The sequence below is a fragment of the Triturus cristatus genome, chromosome 7 (genome assembly GCF_964204655.1).
Source record: "Triturus cristatus chromosome 7, aTriCri1.1, whole genome shotgun sequence".
NCBI lineage: Eukaryota > Metazoa > Chordata > Amphibia > Caudata > Salamandridae > Triturus > Triturus cristatus.
In genome coordinates, this window is record NC_140590.1 from 107476215 (window position 1) to 107504186 (window position 27972).

The 27972-nt window shown below is 49.3% G+C and overlaps 1 long non-coding RNA gene across 11 annotated transcripts in view; it reads right to left on the reverse strand.

Annotated features, from left to right (window-relative positions):
• LOC146808945 (uncharacterized) overlaps positions 1–27972 on the reverse strand; it is a 588451-nt gene that overhangs the window by 476661 nt on the left and 83818 nt on the right. The window contains exon 1 of one of the 11 annotated variants that reach the window (XR_014966296.1): positions 17643–18148. The exons of the other annotated variants lie outside the window; for them this stretch is intronic. This is a non-coding gene — a long non-coding RNA (uncharacterized LOC146808945). Of the gene's footprint in view, positions 1–17642; positions 18149–27972 lie in introns of those variants that run through there. 11 annotated transcript variants of the gene reach the window in all.

The following is a 27972-nucleotide window of genomic DNA, read 5'->3' on the forward strand; positions in this document are numbered from 1 at the left end:
ACCAGTAGGTGTCTGCCGTAGTACTGGAGGGCTGCCTGCTAAACCTGTGCATGTCCACCCAACTACAGGAACAGTGACCAGTAGGTGTCCACTGTAGTACTGGAGGGCTGCCTGCTAAACCTGTGCATGTCCACCCAACTACAGGAACAGTGACCAGTAGGTGTCCGCCGTAGTACTGGAGCACGGCCTGCTAAACCTGTGCATGTCCACCCAACTACAGGAACAGTGACCAGTAGGTGTCCGCCGTAGTACTGGAGCACGGCCTGCAAACCTGTGCATGTCCACACAACTTCAGGAACAGTGACCAGTAGGTGTCCGCCGTAGTACTGTAGGGCTGCCTGCTAAAGTGGTGCATGTCCACCTAACTACAGGACCAGTGACCAGTAGGTGTCCGCCGTAGTACTGGAGCACGGCCTGCAAACCTGTGCATGTCCACCCAACTTCAGGAACAGTGACCAGTAGGTGGCCGCCGTAGTACTGGAGCACGGCCTGCTAAAGTGGTGCGTGTCCACCCCACTACAGGAACAGTGACCTGTAGGTGCCCGCCGCAGTACTGGATCACGGCCTGCAAACCTGTGCATGTCCACCCAACTACAGGAACAGTGACCAGTAGGTGTCCGCCGTAGTACTGCAGCACGGCCTGCTAAAGTGGTGCGTGTCCACCCAACTACAGGAACAGTGACCTGTAGGTGTCCGCCGTAGTACTGGAGGGCTGCCTGCTAAAGTGGTGCGTGTCCACCCAACTACAGGAACAGTGACCTGTAGGTGTCCGCCGTAGTACTGGAGGGCTGCCTGCTAAACCTGTGCATTTCTGCCCAGCCCTGTACTGGAGCCAGTAAAGCTGTGCGTGTCCACCCCAGTATTAAAGAACTGATTTGTCCACCCCGATACTAGTGCACTGAGTGGTATGTGTCCACCCCAGTACTGGAATTCTGACCGGTGAAGATGTGCAAGACCGACCCAATACTGGAGCACTGACCGGTATGTGTCCGCCCCACGATTGGAGCACTGAAAGGTAAAGCTATGCATGTCCACCACAGTCCTGAAGCACTGACCATTATGTGCCTGCCCCAGTACCGGAGCACTGACGGGTGTGTCTGCCCCAGTACCGGAGCACTGACGGGTGTGTGTCTGCCCCAGTTCCGGAGCACTGACGGGTGTTTGTCTGCCCCAGTATCAGAGCACTGACGGGTGTGTGTCTGCCCCAGTACTGGAGCACTGACGGGTGTGTGTCTGCCCCAGTACCAGAGCACTGACGGGTGTGTGTCTGACCCAGTACCAGAGCACTGACGGGTGTGTGTCTGCCCCAGTACCGTGTCTGCCCCAGTACCAGAGCACTGACGGGTGTGTGTCTGCCCCAGTACCGTGTCTGCCCCAGTACTGGAGCGCTGACGGGTGTGTGTCTGCCCCAGTACCGGAGGACTGACCGGCATAGCTATGCGTGCGTGTCCACAGTACTGGAGTAGTGACCGGTAAAACCCAGCGGAAGCCGCCCTCGCGGCCAGTCTGAGGGCCCGAAAGGGTTACACGCCACCCCTCCCCCACTGCGGGCTGCACAATGCAAACACACTGAAGGCTGCAAACAAACGAGCAGCGGCGTCTGACCTAGAAATGTGTCCAGGGAGGAATGCGGGCAGTTCCAGGAAATCTTAACTCCTTCCTGGGACTCGCAGCCCTGCTCGGGGCCTGCTGCTCCATGGGCCGGCCTTCCACTGTGGGCCTGCAGCTCATGACCGGCCCTGCACCGTGGGCCTGCAGCGCCCTGCCCAGCCTTCCACCGTGGGCCTGCTGCTCCATGGGCCGGCCTGCACCGTGGGCCTGCAGCTCCATGGGCTGCCCTTCCACCGTGGGCCTGCTGCTCCATGGGACGGCCTTCCACCGTGGGCCTGCTGCTCCATGGGACGGCCTTCCACCGTGAGCCTGCTGCTCCATGGGCCGGCCTTCCACCGTGAGCCTGCTGCTCCATGGGCCGGCCTTCCACCGTGGGCCTGCTGCTCCATGGGCCGGCCTTCCACCGTGGGCCTGCTGCTCCACGGGCCGGCCTTCCACCGTGGGCCTTCTGCTCCATGGGCTGGCCTTATGACCGGCCTTGCAGCTCATGACCGGCCCTACAACGTGGGCCTGCAGGGCGCCCTGCGCAGCCTTCCATGTGGGCCTGCAGCTCCATGGGCCGGCCTGTACCGTGGGCCTGCAGCTCCATGGGCCGGCCTGCACAGTGGGCCTGCTGCTCCATGGGCCGCCCTTCCACCGTGGGCCTGCTGCTCCATGGGCCCGCCTTCCACCGTGGGCCTGCTGCTCCATGGGCCGGCCTTCCACCGTGGGCCTGCTGCTCCACGGGCCGGCCTTCCACCGTGGGCATGCTGCTCCATGGGCCGGCCTTCCACCGTGGGCCTGCTGCTCCATGGGCCGGCCTTATGACCGGCCTTGCAGCTCATGACCGGCCCTGCACCGTGGGCCTGCAGGGCGCCCTGCACAGCCTTCCACCGTGGGCCTGCAGCACCATGACCGACCTTCCACAGTGGGCCTGATGCGCTGCGGGCCGGCCTTCCACCGTGGGCCTGCAGCACCCTGATCAGCCTTCCACCGTGGGCCTGCAGCGCCCTGCCCAGCCCTCCTCTGTGGGTCTGCAGCACCATGACCGACCTTCCACCGTGGGCCTGCTGTGCCCTGACCGGCCTTCCCCCGTGGGCCTGATGTGCCATGACTGGCTCTCCACCGTTGACCTGCTGCTCCACGGGCCGGCCTTCCTCCGCGGGCCTTCTGCTCCATGGGCCGGCCTTCCACCGTGGGCCTGTAGCTCAATGGGCCAGCCTTCCACCGTGGGCCTGCTGCTCCATGGGCCAGCCTTCCACCGTGGGCCTGCTGCTCCATGGGCCAGCCTTCCACCGTGGGACTGCAGCTCCATGGGCCGGTCTTCCACCGTGGGCCTGCTGCTCCGTGGGCCGGCCTTCCACCATGGGCCTGCTGCTCCGTGGGCCGGCCTTCCACCGTGGGCCTGCTGCTCCATGTACCCGCCTTCCACCGTGGGCCTGCTGCTCCATGGGCCGGCCTTCCACCGTGGGCCTGCAGCTCATGACCGGCCTTCCACCGTGGGCCAGCTCCTCATGACCGGCCTTCCACCGTGGGCCTGCAGCTCATGACCGGTCTACCACCGTGGGCCGGCGGCGCCCTGCCCAGCCCTCCTCTGTGGGTCTGCAGCGCCATGACTGGCCTTCCACCGTGGGCCTGCTGCTCCACGGGCCGTCCTACCACCGTGGGCCTGCTGCTCCACGGGCCGGGCTTCCACCGTGGGCCTGCTGCTCCATGGGCCGGCCTTCCACCGTGGGCCTGCTGCTCCATGGGCCGGCCTTCCATCGTGGGCCTGCTGCTCCATGGGCTGGCCTTCCACCGTGGGCCTGCTCTGCCCTGACCGGCCTTTCACTGTGAGCCTGTTGCGTCCTGACCAGCCTTCCACCGCGGGCCTGCGGCTCATGACCGGCCATCAATTGTATGTCTTTTGCTTTCTCGCTCTAAGTGCGCCGGGTATGCCTAGACATAGGTCCCGGGTTCACTGTGCCACTGGAATCAAGCTATCCTGGCTGAATAGGAGTGAAACCCCGAAACCGGTCCAAGGATGCTTGTTTCCGGTCCAGGGAGGACCTGACTTGGCAGTTCGGACTGGACTGTTCCCATGAGGCACAGGGTCAAGACTGATTTGCATATGGCCAGGTCTAAACTGGGGTGGCATGGTGAGCGAAAGAATGATGGATTTAACCCAGATCTCTTGACTGGGGGAGAATGTTTTGATTTGTTCTGCATTCCGTCCATCAATTGTGTGTCTTTTGCTTTCTCACTCTAAGTGCGCCGGGTATGCCTAGACGTAGGTCCCGGGCTCACTGTGCCACTGGAATCAAGCTATCCTGGCTGAAGAGGAGTGAAACCCCGAAACCGGTCCTAGGATGCTTGTTTCTGGTCCAGGGAGGACCTGACTTGGCAGTTCGGACTGGACTGTTCCCATGAGGCACAGGGTCAAGACCAGGTCTAAACTGGGATGGCATGGTGAGCAAAAGAATGATGGATTTAACCCAGATCTCTTGACTGGGTGAGAATGTTTTGATTTGTTCTGCATTCCGTCCATCAATTGTGTGTCTTTGGCCATCCATCATGTGCCTGCTGCGCCATGGTCTGGCCTTCCAATGTGGGCCTGCTGCACCCTGGGCCTGCCCTGCACCATGGGCGTGCTGCGACAAGGGCCGACCTTCCACCGTGGGCCTGCAGCTCCATGACTGGCCTTCCAAAGTGGGCCTGCTGCTCCATGACTGGCCTTCCACAGTGGGCCTGCTGCTCCATGACTGGCCTTCCACAGTGGGCCTGCTGCTCCATGACTGGCCTTTCACCATGGACCTGCTGCGCCATGGGCCAGCCTTCCACTGCGGACCTGATGCGCCATGGGCCAGTCTTCCGCTGCGGACCTGATGCGCCATGAGTCTGCCTTCCACCGTGGACCTACTGTGTCCTAACCAGCCTTCCACTGTGGACCTGCTGCGCCATGAACCGGCCTTCCACCGTGGACCTGCTGTGTCCTGACCAGCCTTCCACCGTGGGCTGCAGCTCATAACCGGCCTTCAACCGTGGACCTGCTGCACCATGGGCCGGCCATCCATCGTGGGCCTGCAGCTCCATGACTGGCCTTCCACCATGCGCCTGCAGCTCCATGACCGGCCTTCCACAGTAGGTCTGCTGCTCCATGACCGGCCTTCCACCATGCGCCTGCAGCTCCATGACTGGCATTCCACAGTGGGCATGCTGCTCCAACACCGGCCTTCCACTGCGGACCTGCTGCGCCATGACCGGCCTTCCACCGTGGACCTGCTGTGTCCTGACCAGCCTTCCACCATGGGCCTGCAGCTCATAACCGGCCTTCAACCGTGGACCTGCTGCGCCATGGGCCAGCCGTCCATCGTGGGCCTGCAGCTCCATGACTGGCCTTCCACCATGCGCCTGCAGCTCCATGACCGGCCTTCCACAGTGGGCCTGCTGCTCCATGACCGGCCTTCCACAGTGGGCCTGCTGCGCCATCACCGACTTTCCACTGTGGGCCTGCAGCTCCATGGGCCTGTCTTCCACCATGGGCCTGCTGCGCTTTGGGACTGCCCTGCACTGTGGGTCTGCTGTGCCATGGACTGGCCTTGCACAGTGGGCCTGAAGCTCCATGGGCCTGTCTACTACCGTGGGCCTGCTGCACCATGGTCCAGCTCTGCACCATGGGCCTGCAACTCCATGACTGGCCTTTCACCATGGGTCGGCAGTGCCATGGGCCTGCCCGTCACCGTGGGCCTGCAGCTCCATGACCGGCCTTGCACCGTGGGCCTGCTGCTCCATGATCGGCCTTCCACCGTGGGCCTGCAGTGACGGGCCTTCCACCATGGGCCTGCAGCACCATGGGCCGGCCTTCCACCATGGGCCTGCTGCGCCATGACCCGCTTTCCACCATGAGCCTGCAGCTCCATGACCGGCCTTCCACTGTGGGCCTGCTGCTCCATGACCGGCCTTCCACCGTGGGCCTGCTGCTCCATGACTGGCCTTCCATTGTGGGCCTGCAGCTCCATGGCTGGCCTTCCCCCGTGGGCCTGCCCTCCTCCGTGGGCCCAGTATAGGAACGGAACTTGAGGGCCCCTCCTGCAAACTACATGCAGGGGGGCCCCTATGCTCCAGATCCAGTCTGAATCTCTCAGACCAGAGCCTGCCAGTGCCGGAAGCAGCCCCCGGAGGTCAGGGACCCCCCCCCCACACCACAGGGGCTGTGGGGACTTTTGTTGCGGGGCCGTAAGGGAGCCCCAAGTTCCCAGAAGCTAAAGCCAGCTCCCTACCTCCTGCAGGAGCCAGCCTTCTCCCGCAGCTGCTGCTCCCTCCCGCAGGGAGCAGCTAAAATTACTGCTCCCTGCGGGCGGGAGCAATACTTTCATCTCTATCCTTGCCCGCTTCAGTGTGGGCAGGGAACCACATGAAGTCTGCTACCAGCGGGCAGGAGCAATTTTCAAGCTCCAGCCTGCAGCATCAGCTATGGACCTGCAGTGATGCAGGGGAGTACAGGTTCAGCAAGAGCCTTGGCTGCAGCTGCAGCAGTGGCCTGTTGCAGCTCCAGGTGGAGCCCTGCGGAGGCTGCAGCCCCAGTTAAGGACCTAGGACGGCTATAGGGGACCCGTTCTTCATGGGCTGCCATGCCACAACATGGCTGCAGGGCATCCATTTCCCTGCTCTGAGTTTTCATTTACTGAAGCAGTGCATCCTTTGAGCTGTAGTCCCAGCATGTTTTGGTTATACGAATGGGACGAACACAACTAGGCGAAGGCAATGGCTTGTACAATGGGAGTCCTTTTCTTGGTGAAATCGGATCGGGACAAGGTAGAACCTGTAAGTACGTGCACATGCAAGAACTAAAGGTAGCTCTGCTGTTTCAGGTTTCTGCATGTTAGATCTTGGTGGACAGGGGGCAGGCTCTGGTGTTTCATATTAGTTTCTAGAGGTTTGTAGTAACCATTGGGAATGTCTTGCTGCCTCACGCTTTTATCTGTAAAACCATAGAGCCATAATCGATGGCTTGGGATTCTGATATCTGCTTGCTTAAGATCTATGTAACTAGATGTGCATGCTAGCTGACCTTTGACCCTGCTCTCAACCTCAGAGCTCGCAGGTATTCCAGATCCATGTGTCAGTAACTCATCCCGCCCAGCTTTATTTATTTGCATTCTTATACTTCTAGTTCTCGCAGGCAATCTTCAGAAAGTGACTCAAGACCTGGCAGCTCCGTACAGCGCCCTCGCTGGCAGACCTCAGAAAGAGACTCAAGACCTGGCAGCTCCGTACGGCCCCCTCGTTGGCCGACTTCAGAAAGAGACTCAAGACCCGGCAGCTTCGTACAGCCCCCTCGTTGGCCGACTTCAGAAAGAGACTCAAGACCCGGCAGCTCCGTACAGCCCCCTCGCTGGCAGACTTTAGAAGGAGACTCAAGACACGTCAGCTCCATACAGCCCTCTCACTGGCATACTTCATAAGGAGACTCAAGACCTGGCAGTTCCGTACAGCCTCCTCGCTGGCAGACCTCAGAAAGAGACTCAAGACCTGGCAGCTCCGTACGGCCCCCTCGTTGGCCGACTTCAGAAAGAGACTCAAGACCCGACAACTCCGTACAGCCCCCTCGCTGGCAGACTTCAGAAGGAGACTCAAGACACGTCAGCTCCATACAGTGCGCTCGCTGGCAAACTTCAGAAGGAGACTCAAAGACCAGACAGCTCTGTACATCGCCCTCGCTGGCAGACTTCAGAAAGAAGCTCAAGACCTGGCTTTTCGCTGGAGACACAGCGCCTAGATACCCCTAAAGGTGACAGTGTTGCACTTTATAGAGGCTGTTTGACGATGACAAGTATCAGAATTCAAAGAACAAAGTACACTGGATGGGATACTCACACATACACCTGGGAAACTGGAGATCTCGGACTCTGCCAAAGTTTGAAGGAGGTACACATCTTGCCATGTGAGCCCCCATGACATGTGACACCATTAGCCATTCCTGGCTTTAATGTACAAACTCTTTGGATCATGTGTGTAAAGGTCATTTTTTTAATGTTAAAAGTGAAACTACAAGTTCCAGAATGCAAAGTATCTTTGACTACAAAAACCAGGCATCCTTAAAATATCACATATTGCACAGAGAGCTCAGGTTTCCCATGTCCCTGCTCCCGATTTTGCTTTGACTTCTGGAACTTGTTGGTTTTAAAATAGGACATATAAGGGCCAGAATGCAAAACCAAACCCTGGACTGGATCAGCTACTCTGACACGGGATTGAGGATTGTAGGAGAACTGTTATGGCACAGGAGTGCTTGGCGTCTATTAGTACACCTGGCTCTCTCAGACTGAGTCTTCCTTTGGAAGGCCCTTAAGCGCCAGGCACAAGGCTGGACCTGCCCAGTGAGCTTCCTTGAGAGGTTTTATGACTAACCAACCAGCAATACTGGCTTTTAGAGGCACCCTCTTCCTGGGACATCTTTGAATTCCCATTCAAGAAAGTACAACTGTGTGTCTTCCCCACAGCACCAAGGAGGCCTGTGGTGAGATGGTTTATGCAATTCCTTGACATCTCCCTCAAAGCATACCTTGGGAACCCCATGTCTTCACCACAGGCCCCAAATAGGCCTGTGGTGAGATGTTTTATGCAATCCCATGACATCTCCCTCAAAGCATATGTTGCAAGCCCCTGGTCTGTACCACAGCACCAAGGAGGCCGTGGTGAGATGTTCTATGGGATCCTGTGTCATCTCCCTCAAACCATACCTTGGGAGCCCCTGGTCTGTACCACAGCACCTAGGAGGCCTGTGGTGAGATATGTCAGGCAATTCCTTGACATCTCCCTCAAAGCATATCTTGGGAGCCCCTGGTCTTTACCACAGACACCAAGGAGGCCTGTGGTAACATGTTTTATGAGATCTTGTGACATATCTCTTAAAATTTACCGTGCTAATCTCAGGTGCTCACCACTGCGCCCCGTGAGGACTGTGATGGACATCTCAGAGCTTCCCAGGCAACTCGCTTGCAGAATATACACCACCACAGTATTGTGAAGCTGAGTATGTGCAGTTCAGAATATCTATACTTACCTTAATGCCACACCTGGAGTGCAGTTCAGAATATCTATACTTACCTTAATGCCACACCTGGAGTGCAGTTCAGAATATCTATACTTACCTTAATGCCACACCTGGAGTGCAGTTCAGAATATCTATACTTACCTTAATGCCACACCTGGAGTGCAGTTCAGAATATCTATACTTACCTTAATGCCACACTTGGAGTGCAGTTCAGAATATCTATACTTACCTTAATGCCACACCTGGAGTGCAGTTCAGAATATCTATGCTCACCTTAAGGCCACACCGGGAGTGCAGTTCAGAATATCTATACTTACCTTAAGGCCACACCTGTTACCTTAATGCCACACCTGGAGTGCAGTTCAGAATATCTATACTTACCTTAATGCCACACCTGGAGTGCAGTTCAGAATATCTATGCTCACCTTAAAGCCACACCTGGAGTGCAGTTCAGAATATCTATACTTACCTTAATGCCACACCTGGAGTGCAGTTCAGAATATCTATACTTACCTTAATGCCACACCTGGAGTGCAGTTCAGAATATCTATACTTACCTTAATGCCACACCTGGAGTGCAGTTCAGAATATCTATACTTACCTTAATGCCACACCTGGAGTGCAGTTCAGAATATCGATACTTACCTTAATGCCACACCTGGAGTGCAGTTCAGAATATCGATACTTGCCTATAAATACCTACCTTGATGCCACATCTGGAGTGCAGTTAGGAATCTCTGTAGTAGTCCATACATACTTAACGTAATGCCGCATCTGGCGTGTAGTTAAGAATATCTATACTTATCTTAATACAACATCTGGAGTGAAGAATCTCTATGCATGCCTATAAATACATCAATGCCACATTTGCAGTTAAGAATCTCTATATTGGTCTATAAATACTTACCTTCATGACACATCTGGAGTGGAGTTAAGACTCTCGATGCGTGTCTATAAATACATCAACACCACAATTGCAGTTAAGAAAATCTCTACTTGCCTATAAATACTTACCTTAATGCCCCATCTGGAGTAGAGATAAGAATCCCTATACTTGCCTATCAGATCTTACCTTGATTCCACATCTGGAGAGCAGTTAATAATCTCTATACTTGCCTATCAGATCTTACCTTGATTCCACATCTGGAGAGCAGTTAAGCATCTCTTTACTTGCCTATCAGTTCTTACCTAAATACCACATCTGGAGTGGAGTTAATAATCTCTATACTTGCCTATCAGATCTTACCCTGATTTCACATCTGGAGTGCAGTTAGGAATCTCTATACTTGCCTATAAATACTCACATTGGTGGCACATCTGGAGTGGAGTTCGGAATAGAATCTCTAGGATACCTTTGACCCCAACCCCAGCCCAGTTTACATATCACAAACTCTCTGGTGAAATATCTCAAAGGCCTGAGTGGTTACTCTACCAAAAAGCAGTGCCAAGCTCTTTAATAAGAAAATGTGAATCAAAGCCCAGATATCTGTCTAATACACTCAGCGATAAGGAATCCACTCACACAGGACAATCTAAATTGTCACAGAAATGTATTCATTTTTGATGAGAATCACACCTAGACACAAAGTGTATCTGAAACTTGCAATCAAGTGTGATGTCTTCCACCTCCTAAGACCTGCCGAGGAGATTGACACAGACCCAAGGGTAAATTCATCAGATACACCTTTGGGTATTCATCAGCATGTTGACGGAAAGTGTTGTCGACGCAACACTTACAGACAAACACATGCAAGACACTTAAAGAGAAACAGAAGCCCAATAAGAACAAACTGTAGTGATACACATAAACCTATGGAACCCCACATACAGAAACTCACAGGAGACATAGAGAATGAAGAAAGCATCACTAGACAGTAGTGAACACAGCTCCCACAGACACATGAACACAACAGCACCGATGCACAGATGCGAGGTAAAGTCCATAGAGATAGACTATCTGTACAGCAGCGAGATGGGAAACAGCCTTGACACGGTATGTTTTAATTCGTCTGTAAGCACTATTTTCTTTAATGAGTTTCTCCTACTGCAGGCACAACATGCTTTCCTTACATTCTGCACGCCATGCACGCTTTCACTTTCCAAGCAGCCTGGGACAATGGCGGCCGCTTCTTTGAAATGAAATAGGTGTCGCCTTTGCAAGAGTTTGAGCTATTGGCACTGTAAATGACAATAGCTTAAACTCTCGTAAATGTAAGACCTATTCCAATGCCAATGCTTGTCTGTAATTTGGTGTAAATCTGTTCAGTAATTTTGGAGTGATTTTAAAAAAAAATGTACATCAAGGAACGCGGATACTCCGTGGATCCAACAGATCTCATGATGAGATCTGATTGGCTGCCACCACTTCAACCAGGAAGTGGTGGCAGCCATCTTAGGACTCGGACGAAAGACAAGGGGGCAGGGTGGAAATAACCTGACCCCTAGGACTGGTGGTGGGGTCCCACAAGGACCCCATCTGGGGCCAATGTTTTTTTTACTTTTCCCACGAAACCGCGAAGGATCATTATTAAATATATAGGGGGAGGGGGCCACACGAGGCCACTTTCAGCTCCAGGGACCTCATCCCCAGGGGGCACGATCAAATAGAAGAAGGGAGGGGGACCACCTGAGGCACCCTACCTGGGCTAATTTTGCCCCCGGGGACCACATCTCCCGGGGCCCGGCCTTTGATATAATTGGAGGGGGGCACAGCTGTGCTCTAAAAGGGGGGCATGCAGCCCATTCCTATGGCTGATTTCGGCCACTGGGATCCCATTCTGTGGGACCCAGCTATAAATTTAAGAGGGATGCAGCGCAACCCCCCTCCTGGAGCCAATAATGGCCCTGGGGACCCCATTCCCCAGAGCCACCTCCAGCTATGTCCTGGGGTTCCAAAACCCCGGGATCTACCGGTTTCCCTGCCCGCAGTGGCATGGGCAAAGAAACCAGTGTTGCCACTTGCTTGGGGGGGAAGAGGGAGCAATTTCAAAGCTCCCACCAAGCGAGAGCAAACACTAAGCCCATTCCAGCGGGCTGGAGCATGGAAATTGCTCCCGCCCATTGAGAGCAGAGTTTTCATCTTTTTCCATGCCCGCAATGAAGTGGGCAGGGATACTAATGAAAGTATAGCTCCTGCCCAAAGGGAGAAGCATTTTTAGCTGCTCCCAGCGGGCGGGAGCAATGCCGGCTCCCTCGCTGGAGGCGGGGAGCTGCCTGGAGCTTCGGGGGCCTTCCCCCACAGCCCCACAACAAGGAGATGGTGGGTGCCTCGGTGGGCCCCAGGGGGAAAATCAGCCTGGGACGAGGGGCTGTGTGCCCCCTCTCAATTTATCAAATGGGCAGGCCCTGGAGATGGGGTCTCCAGGCCAGAAATTGGCCAGAGGAGGTGGGCTGTGTGTCCTCCTCCCGATTTACAATATGACCGGGCCCTGAGAGATAGGGGATGAGGTCCCTGAGTCCAAAATCAGGCAGGGGAGGGTGGGTGCCTGCCCCCCTCCCCATAAATTCAGCAGTGGGCCCCCAGGGATGGGGTTCCCAGGCTTAAAAACAGCCTGGGCAGGGGACCATGTATCCCTCTCCCTAAAAAATGTTGCTGGCCCCAGGGGACGGGGTCCCTGTGGCCTAAATCGGACCAGGGAGGGTGGCTACGGGCATCCATGGTAAAGGCATCTGCGTGGTAAAGGCATGCATCTGCATACGTTTTAACACATACAACACACAATGAGACAGCACAAAGTTACAAGCCTATAGCATCTATACAAGTAGACACAAAGATACACGCACAGATATATACTGCAAATGTGACACAGCTACATGCACAGAAGTAAGTGTAATGCAAGTAGCCTGAGACACTCGTAGCAGACAACACATGCACACACACAACGCATATTCAAAGACACACACACCCACACACTCTCTTCTCTATCTCAGTCACAGAAACCTACATGCTCGGCTAAAGAGTTATTCATTAGAGCACACAACAGACAACATCAAACACAACATATATGCAGCACCCTAAGAACACACACACACACATGCAGCTCTCATGGAATATACACATCCCTGGTTATAATTGAGCCTGACCTTCTCACAGTGTCAGGAGTGGACGATGATTGCTCCCAGCCTGCAGCAGAGCCAGTGGGGCCAGGGTAGGGGGGACACAGAGAACCAGCGCTAGGGAGAGCCTGTGCTCAGGGACAGGGGGACACGAAGAACCAGCGCCAGGGAGAGCCGGGTACCCAGGGAAGAGGGGACCAAAAGAACCAGCGCTAGGGAGAACCTGTGGCCAGGGTAGGGGGGACACGGAGAACCAGTGCTAGGAAGAGCCAGGCACTCGGAGAAGGGGGGACCCGAAGAACCAGCGCTAGGGAGAGCCGGTGCTCAGGGACAGGGGGGCACGAAGAACCAGCGGCAGGGAGAGCCTGTTCCCAAGGACAGGGGGGACACGAAGAACCAGCACCAGGGAGAGCCTGTGCCCAGGGAAGGGGGGACACGAAGAACCATCGCCAGGGAGAGCCTGTGCCCAGGGAAGGGGGGACACGAAGAACCATCGCCAGGGAGAGCCTGTGCCCAGGGAAGGGGGGACACGAAGAACCAGCGCCAGGGAGAGCCTGTGCCCAGGGACAGGGGGGACACGAAGAACCAGCGCTAGGGAGAGCCTGTGCCCAGGGTAGGGGGGACACGGAGAACCAGTGCTAGGAAGAGCCAGGCACTCGGAGAAGGGGGGACCCGAAGAACCAGCGCTAGGGAGAGCCGATGCTCAGGGACAGGGGGGCACAAAGAACCAGCGGCAGGGAGAGCCTGTGCCCAGGGACAGGGGGGACACGAAGAACCAGCGCCAGGGAGAGCCTGTGCCCAGGGAAGGGGGGACACGAAGAACCAGCGCCAGGGAGAGCCTGTGCCCAGGGAAGGGGGGACACGAAGAACCAGCGCCAGGGAGAGCCTGTGCCCAGAGACAGGGGGACACGAAGAACCAGCACCAGGGAGAGCCTGTGCCCAGGGACAGGGGTGACACAAAGAACCAGCGCTAGGGAGAGCCTGTGCCCAGGGAAGGGGGGACACGAAGAACCAGGGCCAGGGAGAGCCGGGTACCGAGGGAAGAGGGGACCAAAAGAACCCGCGCCAGGGAGAGCAGGGCACTCCTCCACACCTGGCTTCACTGCCGCCAACTCCACCTAGAAAGAAAACCCCCCGAAATCGCCCTCACTGTACCACAATCCTACAATCACACTAAACACTCTGAATCCAGCGCCCTAGCCACCACTACCAACCCTAAAACACCCCCCTTACAGCCTCAACACCCCACTGCTTCCTGCGATCCAACCATACTACCATACCCATCTTCATCATGCTGCCAACCTCATAGTTTCCCCCTGCCAGCCATGTGATCCCAGTACCCCACAAGAGCTCTAAAACAGCTTCTTCAGCACACACTCCAAAGCTCCTCTAAACCAGCACATGCGCACCTTCTCTCCGCAATCCTCAAGACACTGTCCCCCCTGTCTGGTTCCAAACGCCTCCAAATCTCTCTACTTCCTACTCTCAAAACCTCAATATATATCATACTAAGAGCTGTCGCCCCGAAATTATTCCACAACCAACCCCAGGTCCATTATCACCAACAAATCAGGGCATTTCCACTCCCGGGTTCAAATCGCCAAGACATTCCCCTCCGCGGTCAGTCACCCCACAAACATTACAACTTTCACTCCCAGCAACACCACCACCCTCCAACAACCCCAAGGCAATGCTATCATGCCGCACTACGTCATACTCCAAGGGATGAGTCCCCCCGTCCATCACCGAAAACCCCAATCCAGCCCAACACCCGAAGACACTCACCCACCAAACCTCAAATCCCACAGCTGCCAACCTTAAAGATGGTCCCATCTGCTCCATAGGTCCAAAGCCACAAAGGGCAAACACATCGCCTCACATACATCTTCTACCTTTGTTTTCACCCATCACCCACCCAGATAAGCATTGACTGAGGCACCTTTGGAAATGTGCTTATATTTCAAGTCAAGGCCCCCCTGCCCATCCCCAAAGGAGGATTGAACAGGTGAACTGGGGGGAGGGGGTAGAAAAGGCGCATATAGGGAAGGGGATTGGAGTTGGACCAAAGCCATCAAAAACCCAACTTCCACAAGAAACGTACCTTTAAACGTTACAAAATTAAAAAATACATTTTGGAGATAAAAGTGGGATTTTTGGGGGCAGGTAAAATCAGGTTTAAGAAAAATATCGACATGAACGTTGATTGAAGATTGGTCGACCAACTTCCCTCTGCATACATGACGGTAGACGTAAGCATGCCGCCTAAAAAATACACTCCCTTCTCACAGTATGTGCACCGCCTGGAACTGGAGATCCCTGGGTGTAATAGAAAGCCCCAGCATGTCTGGTATCACAAGTGTCTCTGCGTCTAAGGGGTAAAACATACTCCTCAAACAAGGGGGTTAGTAGGAGTGAACAGGACCCCAGAAAGCCAAATACACCATTTGCTCTGAGCTCGGGGATCAGTATGAGAGAATAGAACCCCAGACAGACATGTGGGGCTTACATGAAGGGGCTCATATAATGCTCTAAACTGGGGGTTAATACGATAGAACTGGATCAAAGAGAGTCCCATGGTGTACACCCCACATTCTAAACTTGGGGGTTTGCATAAAAGAACAGGAAGACCCCACGCAGCCCCATGGGGTACACCACACACTCTAAATTTGGGGGCTTGTAAGAGAGAATTGGAAATTAGACAGACCCATGTGGTACACCATATGCTTTGAGCTTGGGGTACAGTATGAGAGAAGAGGACCCCATACAGACATGTGGGGCTTACATGACCGGGCTCACATAATGCTTTAAAACTGGGGGTTAATACGATAAAACTGGACCGTAGACAATCGCATGCGGTACACCACACATTCTAAATGTGGGGGCCTGTAACACAGAACAGCACCTCGGACAGAACTATGGGGGTACAGCATAGACTCTGAGCTGGTAGGGCTCCAGACAGTTCAAAGGGGGGGCGCCCATTGTACAGCCCACCATGGAGAGGCCAGGCAATCGAAGGACTGTCCCTGATTCCTGAGCGTTATCAACATAATAATATTAGCAGCAAATTTGTATTAAATAACATTTAGAGTCAGAACTGTAATTCGATTTATTTTAAGTATGTTTCATGAAAAAGCATCATCAGTACAAAAAATATTTTTTCAAGTTTTATATCTTTACATTTTAGAAGTGATCTCAAACCGCTTTGCACTCTCCACAGAACCTTCTAGATTCTAATTTTATTGAATAGAATTCCATATTCTTGATTAGAATGTACAAAAATATTTATTGAACAAGCACAATGACAAAAAACCTTTTTTGATACAATTAAACGAAGGAAACTCATGTCTGGGAGAACATACATCAAAGTTTAAATATGGGAGATCTTTGGCGGGAACACACCAATTTTCTAAAAGGGTGGGGAGAGACATATCCAAGTGGGACTGCACGATTACAAGTCTGGAGTCCTTTCTCTAGTGCCTTCTTGATGTAAGTGTTTAATGAAATGCTACACAATTTTCACCGCTCAGTTTATAAATTCAATGTTAGATTATTTTTTTTTACCATAAAAACTTCTGGGAATGGAAAAAGGTTTTTTTTTTTTTAAGTTAGGACAATGTTGATTATTTTTTTTCAAAACAATACCTCGCCCACCAGAAGTTTGTTGCATACATTTTAATTGAAAGCGTTTCCCTATTGAGAAAACATATGGTGAGTCGCTAGGTGAAACACTATACAAAAACCCTCAATAAAAAATACAAAAACCTGCTAAATACATGTATGCGAACTTACATTTTTTTCTCTGAGGCAAACCGTCAGTCTGGGTGCCAGTTTTGCACGTATCTTTTCTTTCTATACCACCAACGCATGGAAATTGCATAGCAAAAAAAATGGATTTGCACAAAAAAGCATAAGACTATGGGTTTTCTTAAGTCTCTTCCACCGCTTTTTTTTTTTTTCTTACATAACTAGCTTCATCCCCCCAGCCCGCCAAAAAAGCCCTCCAGCAGAGGGAGAATGGCCAATTATGTGGTTTCCTTTCCATGGTTTTGTTTGAACTGAGTGAATGTGCCAATTTTGGCGTGGACGACAAGTTTGCGGTCTGGAGCCAGAGTTAATTTGATACATCTTGCAACGCCTTTCGCTGGGGAAATGAAATGCGGGCAGGTTTTCACCTTAGTGGGGTGACCCACATAGCACCTCACCTTAGGCACGCAAAAGCCTTGGCGACCATGACTCGAAAGAATCCCTGTGCCCTGCGGAATGCACATGTCCCCAAGAACAATTCTGTTCCCCTGAACAGAGCTGAGTTTATATAAAGCCACAAAAAAGGTATTCAATTTAACCCTAAAACGCCTGCCCACCGCTAACCTCAAGGCTCCCACAGGGCGGCTGTGCGACTTCCACGTGGAAGCGCCGAGCGAACCCTGAGCCCCTCGCTCTCTTTGAGGGGCAGTTTTGGCTCTGATCAGCCTGCTTTAAGCATAGCAGACTCCTCCAAACCAGAGGCTACCGATACTGGACAGTACTCCCACTTTATGGCATCGAAAATCTATAGGACATAATTACATCAGCCTCACCTCTTCCAAGCATCCCACGGGGGTCCGAGAGCCCCCCACTCACACAGTACTTTATTGCTTGAGTCGGTCCTATCTCTGTCTATTCTCTGGGCACCCACTGTCGCCCGCCCGCACCCTCGTTGTCTTCTGCATGGAAGCTCCCCCGGCCACGTTACTCTGGGTGAAGCCAGGGCGCGGGGTGCCATGTCCAAGCACCCGCGCCCGGCTGTGCGACAGCAGTCCCTGGCAAATCTCAGCACAGCTTGCTGATGGGCAGAATTAGGGGCGGGGGGGCATAGATGGGGACCTACAACAATGCCACAAATACATAACACACCGACGACAAAAAGGGCGCAGCCGACAGCGCCCCGAATCTTTTCGGGTATTGGGAGTCGGACACTGACCTTTTTTGTTCCTCGCGCTCCCCGGTGCGTCCAGTCATGGGGTTTGGGTGGGGTAGGGGCGATGTGATCTCAACGGAGGGGGCTGTCTCGTCTTCTTTCTGCTCCTCGATCGATGGGAGCCGAGCGGTGGGGGCACGCACCGGCTCATTCCTAGAAGGCAGTGGGTGGGGCTGGGAAGGGAAGCGCCCCCACCCCCCCCAGCTGGATTCCTTTAGTTTCGAGGCGCTGGCTTCCCTTTCCCCCCCTCTGCTAATTTTCTACACTTATTTCGAGGAGTAAAAAGAGTGAGGGGGCGGGCGGGGTGTCTAGTATGGTGTTTGAGGGGGGGGGGGGGGGCTGAATCTGAGAGTCCAATTATTTACCCCGCCCTTCTGCCCCCACCGCTTCAGCTTATCTGACAATAGTGGGTTTGGGGCGTAGACCCCTCCCCCTTCCCTGCGCACAGCTCCTCTGGAGAATGCCGGAGCCCCAGGCATGTGAACTTGAACTCTGCGTGTCTTCTGTTCCAGGCGGTGCACATACTGTGTGTGTGTGTGTGTGTGCTGGGGGAGGGGAGGGGCGGGCGCCGCACACAGAATGGGCCGGCCTTGAGAGGCCCTGAGAGGCGTGCGAGGCAAGCCTGGCCGGCCTGCTGCCGCTCTGCCCGGATACCACACGCAGTCAGGCCCCCTGCCTCTCCCGGAGTCTCTCTCTGCAAATCTGCTTCCATGAAAGATATCAGGATTGCCTCTCTTTTCCCTGTCCCTTCAGTCCAGTTCTGTATAACCGAAAACCATCTATGTGTAGGATATGAACAATCCCCACCGGTTTGTTAGGACATTATTACATCCCATATTAGAGAAGAGTAAAGCCCGCCTCTGTTATAGGAGGTTAATAAACCTCTCTGTTGTAGGAGATCAATAAACCCCCTCTGTTATAGGGGATTATTAAACCCCTTCTGTTACAGGAGATTAATAAACCCCCTCTGTTATAGGGGATTAATAACCCCCTCTACTATAGGTGTTTATAATACACCCTCTGTTATAGGGGCTTATTAAACCCCCTGTGTTATAGCAGATTAATAAACCCACTCTGTTATAGGAGACTAAAAAACACCCTCTGTTATAGGAAATTAATAAATCCACTCTGTTTTAGTTGATTAATAAAGCCCCTCTGTCATGGGAGGTTAATAAACCCATTTGCTATCGGAGGTTAGTAAACCCCTCTGTTATAGGAGATTGATACATCCACTCTGTTAAGAAGATTAAAAAAAACCTCTGTTATAGATTAATAAACCCAATCTTTTATAGGAGATTTATCAACCCCTCTGTTTTAGGAGGTTAGTAAAAACCCTCAGTTATAGGAGATTGATAAGCACCCCATGTTGTAGGAGATTAATAAATCCACACTGTTATTGGAGATTAATATACCCCCTCTTATAAATCGACTCTGTTGAGGAGATTAATAAACACCCTCTGTTATAGATTAATTAATCCACTCTGTTATAGGAGATTAATAAACCCCCTGTGTTATAGATTAATTAATCCACTCTGTTATAGGAGATTAATAAACCCCCTGGGTTATAGATTAATTAATCCACTCTGTTATAGGAGATTAACAAACCCCCTGGGTTATGCAAGATTAATAAATCCCCTCTGTTATAGGAGATTAATAAACACCCCCTGTTATAAGAAATTAATAACTCCCTCTGTTAAGGGAGATTATTAAACACCATTTGCTATAGGAGATTAATAAACCTCCTCTTTTATATGAGATGACTAAACCCCTCTGTAATATGAGATTACTAAACACTCTCTGTTACAGGAGACTATTGAAACCTCCTCTGTCATTGGACATTAATAAACCCTTTCTGTTATAAGAGGTTAATAAAACTCCCTCTATTATAGAAGATTATTGCATCACCTATACTAGAGCAGATTAATATTCCCCTTCATATGAGACGAGTAAACACCCTCTGTTATGGGAGATTATTAAACCTCTTTGTTATATGGTGGTAATAAACCCCTTTGATATAGGAGATTAGTAAACCCCTCTGTTCTAGGAAATTGATAAACCCCCTATGTTATAGAAGATTAATAAATCCACATTCTTACAGAAGATTAATAAACCCCCTCTCTTATAGGAGATTAATTATTCCACTCTGTTATAGGAGATTATTAAACCCCCTCTGTTATAGATTAATTAATCCACTCTGTTAAAGGAGATTAATAAACCCCCTGTGTTATGTGAGAATAATAAATCCCCTCTGTTATTGGAGATTAATAAACACCCTCTGTTATAGGAGTTTAACAAACACCGTCTGTTATAAGAGATTAATAACCCCCTCTGTTATGGGAGATTAATTAACACCCTCTGTTATAAGAGATTAATAACTCCCTCTGTTAAGGGAGAGTAATAAACACCCTTGGCTATAGGAGATTAATAAACCTCTTCTTTTATATGAGGTTAACAAAACCCCTCTGTAATATGAGATTACTAAACACCCTCTGTTACAGGAGACTATTAAACCTCCTCTGTCATTGGACATTAATAAACCCCTTCTGTTATAGGAGACTAATAAAACCCCCTCTATTATAGAAGATTATTGCATCACCTGTACTATATGAGAATAATATTCCCCTTCATATGAGACCAGTAAACCCCCTCTCTTATGGGAGATTAATAAACCCCTTTGTTAGAGGATGTTAATAAACCCCTTTGTTATAGGAGGTTAGTAAACCCCTCTGTTATAGGAGATTGATAAACCCCCTATGTTATAGGAGATTAATAAATCCACACTGTTATAGGAGATTAATAAACCCCCTCTTTTATAGGAGATTAATAAATCCACTCTGTTAAAGAGATTAATAAACCCCCTCTGTTATAGATTAATTAATCCACTCTATTATAGGAGATTGATTAACCCCCTATGTTATTATAGGAAATATATGATTATTTCAACACCGTTAAAGAAGATTATTACATCACCTGTGTTACAAGAAATGAATAACCCCTCATTTCTATGAGATGAGAACGCTCCATTCTTTATAGGAGATTAATAAAGGCCCACAGTTATAGGAGATTAAAAACATATAGAAGATTATTACATCGCCTGTGCTAGAAGAGGTCAATATTCTCCTTTTTATGAGCTAAATAACCCCTCTTTGTTATAGGAGAGTATTAGCCCCTCTCTGTTATATGGGATTAACAAACCCTCTCTGTTATAGGAGATAAATAAGCCCTCACTGTTATAGGAGAGTCATAATCAATCTCTGTTATAAGAGATTCATTACCCCCCTCTGTTATAGGAGAGTTATAATCAATCTCTGTTATAAGAGATTAATTAATTCCCCTCTGTAATAGGAGATTAATAAACCCCATCTGTCATAGAAGATTACTAAACCTCCTCTGTTATAGGGGATGAATAAAACACCCTCTATTATAGAAGATTATTAGATTAATATGACCCTTCATGTGAGACAAATAAACACCCTCTGTAATAGGAGATTAATAAACACCTTCTGTTATAGGAGATTCATAAACACCCTCTGTTACAAGAGACTATTAAACCTCCTCTGGCATTTGACATTAATAAACCACCTCTGTTATTGGAGATGAATTAAACCCCCTTTAATATATAAGATTACTACATCACCTGTACTAGAGGAGATTAATATTGCCCTTCATATCAGAAAAGTAAACCCCCTCTGTTATAGGAATTTAATAAACCCCCTCTGTTATAGGAGACTATTAAAACCCCTCTGTTATAGGAGATTAAAAAACACCCTCTGTTACAAGAGACTATTAAACCTCCTCTGTCATATGACATTAATAAACTACCTCTGTTATAGGAGATGAATTAAAAACCCTTTATTATATAAGATTACTACATCACCTGTACTAGAGGAGATTAATATTGCCCTTCATATCAGAAGAGTAAACCCCCTCTGTTATAGGAGTTTAATAAACCCCCTCTGTTATAGGAGATTATTAAAACCCCTCTGTTCTAGGAGACTAATAAACACTCTCTGTTATAGGTGATTAATAAACAGCCTCTGTTATAGGACCTTAATAAATCCGATCTGTTATGGGAGATTATCATATCACCTGTACTAGGGGTGATTAATAATCCCCTCCATATAAAACAAGAAAATCCCCCCTGTTTCAGGAGATTCATAAACCCCCTTTGTTATAGGAGATTAATAAACACCCTCTGTTAAAGGAGATGAAAAAAACCTCTATTATAGATGATTCTTACATAACCTGTACTAGAGGAGATTAATATTACCCATCAAACGAGACAAGTAAACCCTCTCTGTTATAGGAGATGAAAAAGGCTCCTCTGTTATAGGAGGGGAATAAACAACCCTCTATTATAGCAGATTATCACATTACCGGTTCTAGTGGAGATTAATAACCCCCTTCATATAAAAGAAATATGCACCTCCTGTTAAAGAAGATTCATAAACCTTCTCTATGACTGGAAATTGAAATCTTTCTTATGGGAAACTATTAAACTCATTTTTTTTTTAAATAGGAGATGAATAAAACCCCTATGCTATAGATTATTGCACCACCTGTATTACAGGACATTAACAAGCTCCTTTATATGAGATGAGTAAACTCCTCTGTTATAGCAGATTAATAAACCGGCATTGTTACAGGAGATTAACAGAACTACTCTGTTAGAAGAGATTCTTTCGCTATCTCTGTTAGAGGAGATTAATACACCCCCGTTTATATGAGATTAATAAATTGCACATTTTATAAGCAATTGGAATGTCCCCTTCATTAAGCAGATGAATAGACAAGAGATGAATAAATCCCTTTATAAGGATAAATAAACCGCTGCTTTTTTATGATAAATAAATTAACACCTGCATTTGTAAGAGAATAATAAGTAAAACTAAACATGAAAGCTCACTTGTGATAGGCGATAAACACATCCCTTGAAATAGGAGGTGATAAACTCCATCTGTTTTAGAAGATAAATAGTTTTTGTGTCATAGTACATAATAATACCATTTTTTATAGAAGAATAACTTTCATTTTATAGGCGATAAATAAACCTCACTGTTACAGGAGATTAATAAACCCGAGCTGTTTTAGAAGATGAATAAACTCCTTCTACTACAGGAGATAATAACCTTCCTTTGCTGTAGGGGTTGAATAAATCCACTCTGTTATAGTAACGATATAATTACACATTATAGACTAAAAAACCTTTTTGTTAAAGGAGATACATACATCCTTTCGGTTATAGGAGATTAATGACCCCCCTGTGTAAAGGAGCCCCTCTGTTACAGGAGCTGAGTAAACCGCCTCTGTTTTCGGAGATTAAAGAATGCCCTCTATTAAAGAAGCTGCAAAAACTCCCTTGGTAATAGGGATTAAGAATTAATGTTATAGGAGACACACCTCAGATTGCCTTTCTTGAGCTCTCTGTGATCCTGCCTATAAATCCACTCCACATGGCCTCCAAAACCCACTGATCCCCTCGCATGTCCCACTGATTCGCCATCCAAATCTACCAAAACCTTCCTTCAAATATCACTATCCCACCATCTAATTCTCCAACGTTCTCTCTCTAAATTTTACCAATAATCCCCCAAGGACCACTGATTCTTTTTTTTAAATCGAACTGATTCTTCCCGCAAATCTCCCAGTTACTCCTTTCAAGTCACGTTGGCCTGCTTTCCAAGCCATTCTTCCCTCAAAAGTTCTAGACTCTGCCTCAAAATCCCTTTACTCTTCCTTCTAAATAGGTTATCACAAAACAGCCCTACAAATCTCATCCATCTTCCAATTATACTCGGCACGCCCTCCAAACCTACCCAGATCCACACAAAATCTTCCTGACACTCAGTGCAAATCTTTATGAACCTTTATCTATATTTCCAGATTTTCTCTCTAGATCTCCTGAATTTCTGAATTGGCTGTGCAGTGACGTGTAGACAAACAAAGAATGTAAATAAATACATACGTCCTCCATATCTAATCAATATTTTTTACAAATCTTCCTGATCTTCTCAAAGTTTCTCCAGTGCCCATCCAAATCTCTGTATGACTGTAGAACCGCTTTGATTTATGTTACCAATGAGCCACACGCGTGTTCATCCATTCACAAAACAGGATGTGCAATTTCCACCTTAACACATTTCCGTGTGCAATTTGTAATGCGACTGGTGTACTAACAGGTTTCGTAGCAAAGTTTTGACTTACAGGGTATCGCAAAACAACCTGTTTAATAAATATTAATTAGGCAGTTCACAAACAGCAACACCATGTGATTGGTAGTGAATGCAGGGATCGCGTCCTAAAATTTGCATTCCCAAAATGGGACCACTGCCTCCTCCCCTCTGAGGCCGCTGACAAGATTCCCGAAGTGAAAGCAATGCCACAGGGACAGTTTTCCTTTGTGAATCAATTCCTGCTCCAACTCTTTGACTAGTAACTTATCAATGGTGTGTGACTTTATCTACAGTCACAAATCATTAATACATATGTTTCCAAACTGAAAATATTAGGACATCACTTTCACGCCCCTTTTCTATCTGCAATTCATGAAAAGGTCGTAAAAGCTCTTTTACAAGTTAGATAGGATTTTCCCGATCATAAAAGGTCTTCTGGAGTCACAAACCCTGTGGAGTTGTGATTCAGAGCATCTTAAGGATTTTGGGGGCCCTGGGCCAAACGTATTTTGGGGGCCCCTGTTCAGAACAGCTTTGAATTTATGAGTCAATTTGAGCCCCTGTTTCCCACGCAGTTTCTGCTTCCTCAGCTGCGTTAGCGATCCAGTTTGCATCATAGGCATTAGCCTATATATTCCATATGTAAACGGACGCGCGCAGCTGACAGCAGTAAGATTTAGTGTTTCCTGCCCTGCTATATTAATACTTTTTAAATTGTATATGTGTGGCTGAATTACTCTGTGCTTTTTAACAATTTCTCCTACCTACGCACACTTGCACTTTTCTTGATTCTGCTTGCCTACAAATCCTTAGCTGCTTTGATTCGCATCTTGCTTTTCCTCCAGTCCTGGTCCACCGCGGCTGATTCTCCGATCGTGCGGAGGGCTGGGGCTCCTATCGGGCTCCTCACTTCTGGCAACGTAGTTTCCACTTCCTCAGTTGCGTTAGCGATCCAGTTTGCATCATATGCATTAGCCAATATATTCCCGATGCAAACGAACAAACGCAGCGAGCACGCCAAAGGCAAGTCTGTCTGTGCTGTGAGGTGTCCCGGAGGCGTCCAGCGCCGGCCATGCTGCCCATTTCCCCTTCGGTGAGTTTTTTCCACTATATTACAATAGAAAAAACTGCTTAGCCTTAGCGGCTACCATTATGTCAGTGTACAGTGGCTGATCCGAGCTTGGAGGTAGACTTTCAATGCAATAAGTGCAACTGGTCACTCCTCCAGCCCAGGAATCTCGCACCCAAGATCCTCCCACGCAACAATAAGTGTAAAAACAATAAGAAAATAGAGGACTTAAAGGCCACCCTTTTAAATTGTCACTCTATGCAAAAGCTTGAACCACACATTTAAGGCCTACTTTTAGACGAACAGCCTAATTTTTTTATTTCTCACTGAGACCTGGCTGTCTGAAGCCTCTAACCCTACTATCACCTCGGCCATCCCTACGGGTTATAAAATCCTTAGGAGAGATTGGGAAGGGGGGTGGTGTCGCCAAAATATACAATCAAAAACTAGACTGCTCTCCCATCCCGATGGAAAACATCGAGAGCGCAGAGTCCTTGGGCTTCCGCCGTACCTTATCCCCCCATCAAAGCACTGCTGTTTTTCTGATTTACAGACCTCCCAGCACAATTGGAAATTATATTACTACGCTTAATACAGCCACCACCTCCCTGGCTTTAAAATATAACAACTGACTTCTTCTGGGAGATTTCAATATACATATGGACAATGGAAAAGACCCTCAAACAATTTCCTTGTTGGACACGCTGCAGGCCTGCAACACGTTTCCATATATTTCTTCGGCCACCCATGAGAAGGGCCATACTCTGGACCAAATCTTTCACAACTTTGACATATCAGTAAGCTTACTTCTTCCCATTATCTGGTCTGACCACCTCCTATTAAAATTCGTCATTCCCAACTCTGCCACAGCCCTCGGGCTAACACAGAGGAGAGGGACCCTAATTACAGGACGTTCCATAAAATATCCATCCCGATTTTAGCTGATGACCTCGGTCATTCCTCACCGGAGCTGTCTGGCTGCCCCGACTCGGACACCCTCTCAATAGATTCATGGCTCCGAACCAACATTGATGCAGCGGTACCGGTTGTTTGCTGCTCCTCAAAAAGTTCGGCCCCACCAGCTCCATGGTTTAATGATTCCCTCAGATCTAGCAAAAGAAATTGTAGAAAAATGGAACGGAAATGGCGTAAATCCTATCCACCTGAGGACAGGAAGGTGTATAAAGACAACTTAAAAGCTCATTACATTCTCGTGAAGGCAGCCAAGAAAAACGTCTTTCAAACCAAGATAGAAATTGCCCAAAATAAGAGTAAGGAAATCTTTAGTATAGTTAAATCCTTTAATGCCCGAAAGCCGGCACAAAGGAAGGGCCATGCACGGAAGAATGGTCTAAGCAAATAGCTCAATTCGTCCACAAAATGATCTCCGTTATCCAACATGACTTCACTAACCGCTCAGAGCAAGAACTGGCCTTCTACCTTGGTTCTAATAGCATATTTCACCTCTTGGATCCTCCATCTTCACTAGCTTTCCCTGAGTTTCAGCTTGAAGAGTCACTGACCCTTCTCCAAAGCATTAAGTCTGGCTCTCCTACCGACCCATGTCCAGCGAATATCCTGAACCTATTAGCTCCCACAATAAACCCCACGGTAAACCAGATCTTTAATGCTTACCTCGCCTCAGGCAACATTCCGAAATTATGGAACAATGCGAAGATTCTTCCACTGATAAAAAAGGCTAAGGCCAAACCGACGGACCCTTCCAACTACACGGCAATCTCCCTTCTTCCGGCCCTCTCCAAAGTACTAGAGAAGCATGTAAACCAGGCTCTCAAAAAATACATTGAAGATGGGAAGCTCCTTCATGAGTCCCAATCCGGTTTTAGGGCTAACTATAGTACGGAGACCGCTCTGCTGGAAGTGACTGAGTTTCTCAAGGGTAAGCTGGACCAGGGAGGCAAGGCTGTTCTGATACTGCTCGATCTGTCGGCGGCCTTCAATACGGTCCCATATGAGAGGCTCCTGGAGAGACTTGCTAACATCGGCCTGGGGGGACCACCTTAACATGGATGTCATCTTTCTTGGCAAATAGATGTCGGGACATCTGGCTCCCCCCTTTCTCATCCCCGGTTCCGGCCATGAATGCATGTGTCCTTCACGGCTCCATTCTCAGTCCTACCCTTTTTAATATATATCTATCCCCCCTTGCATTTCTGATAGAGGAAGAGGGCGCCAAAATTGTTTCCTATGCTGATGACACTCAGCTGATTTTTACGTGTGAAAATGGAACTGACTTTGACGGGGCAATGATTAGGTCTTGCCTCACAAAGGTTTTTAACTGGCTTATGATCAATCAGTGGATGAAGTTATTTTCTTTGGTAATCCAGACACACCTGACTGGAGCTCTTGGTGGCCATAAGATCTGCCGCCCCTGCCCGCGGAAAAGGAGAAAATAAAAAACGTAGGAAATGTCATAGACAAGACACTCTCCATGTGCTTTCAAATCTAAAATCTAACTGCCGTTTGCTTTGGCATACTCCGGATGCTAAAATAATTCCTGCCACTGTTACTGCTTGAGAGCAGAAAGATCGTGCTGCAGGCTCTGGCGACATCAAAGCTTGACTATGTCAACAGCTTGTACCTCAGTCTTCCCAAATTCCTTATCCAGCGCCTACAAGTGGTACAAAATGCGGCGGCCAGAGCCTTCCTGAGACCTAAACCCAGATCTAGTATGACCCCTATTCTTAAGTCTCTACACTGGCTCCACATAAAAGAACGGATCGACTTCAAAGCGATGACCATCTTCTTTAAAGCTTTCCCTGGCTCAGGAGCCGGCTACCTAAATAAGCACGTTAATGGCTACACAACATCTAGACCCCTAAGATCTTCCAATGCCAACCTGGCCATCGTGCCTGAAATATGCCGTGCCCGCACTGGAGGCAGATCCCTCGGCTTTCTAGGCGCAAAATTGTGGAATAGCCTCCCTGAGGCTCTGAGACTAACCACAGACCTACTCTTTCAGGAAAAACCTGGCTTTTTAATAACTGATGGGTCTTTTACGCACATTTTCCTCCCGCTGTCAAGTGCCAGGACACTCTAGTCTGAGTAGCTGCACGATTTATTAAATACA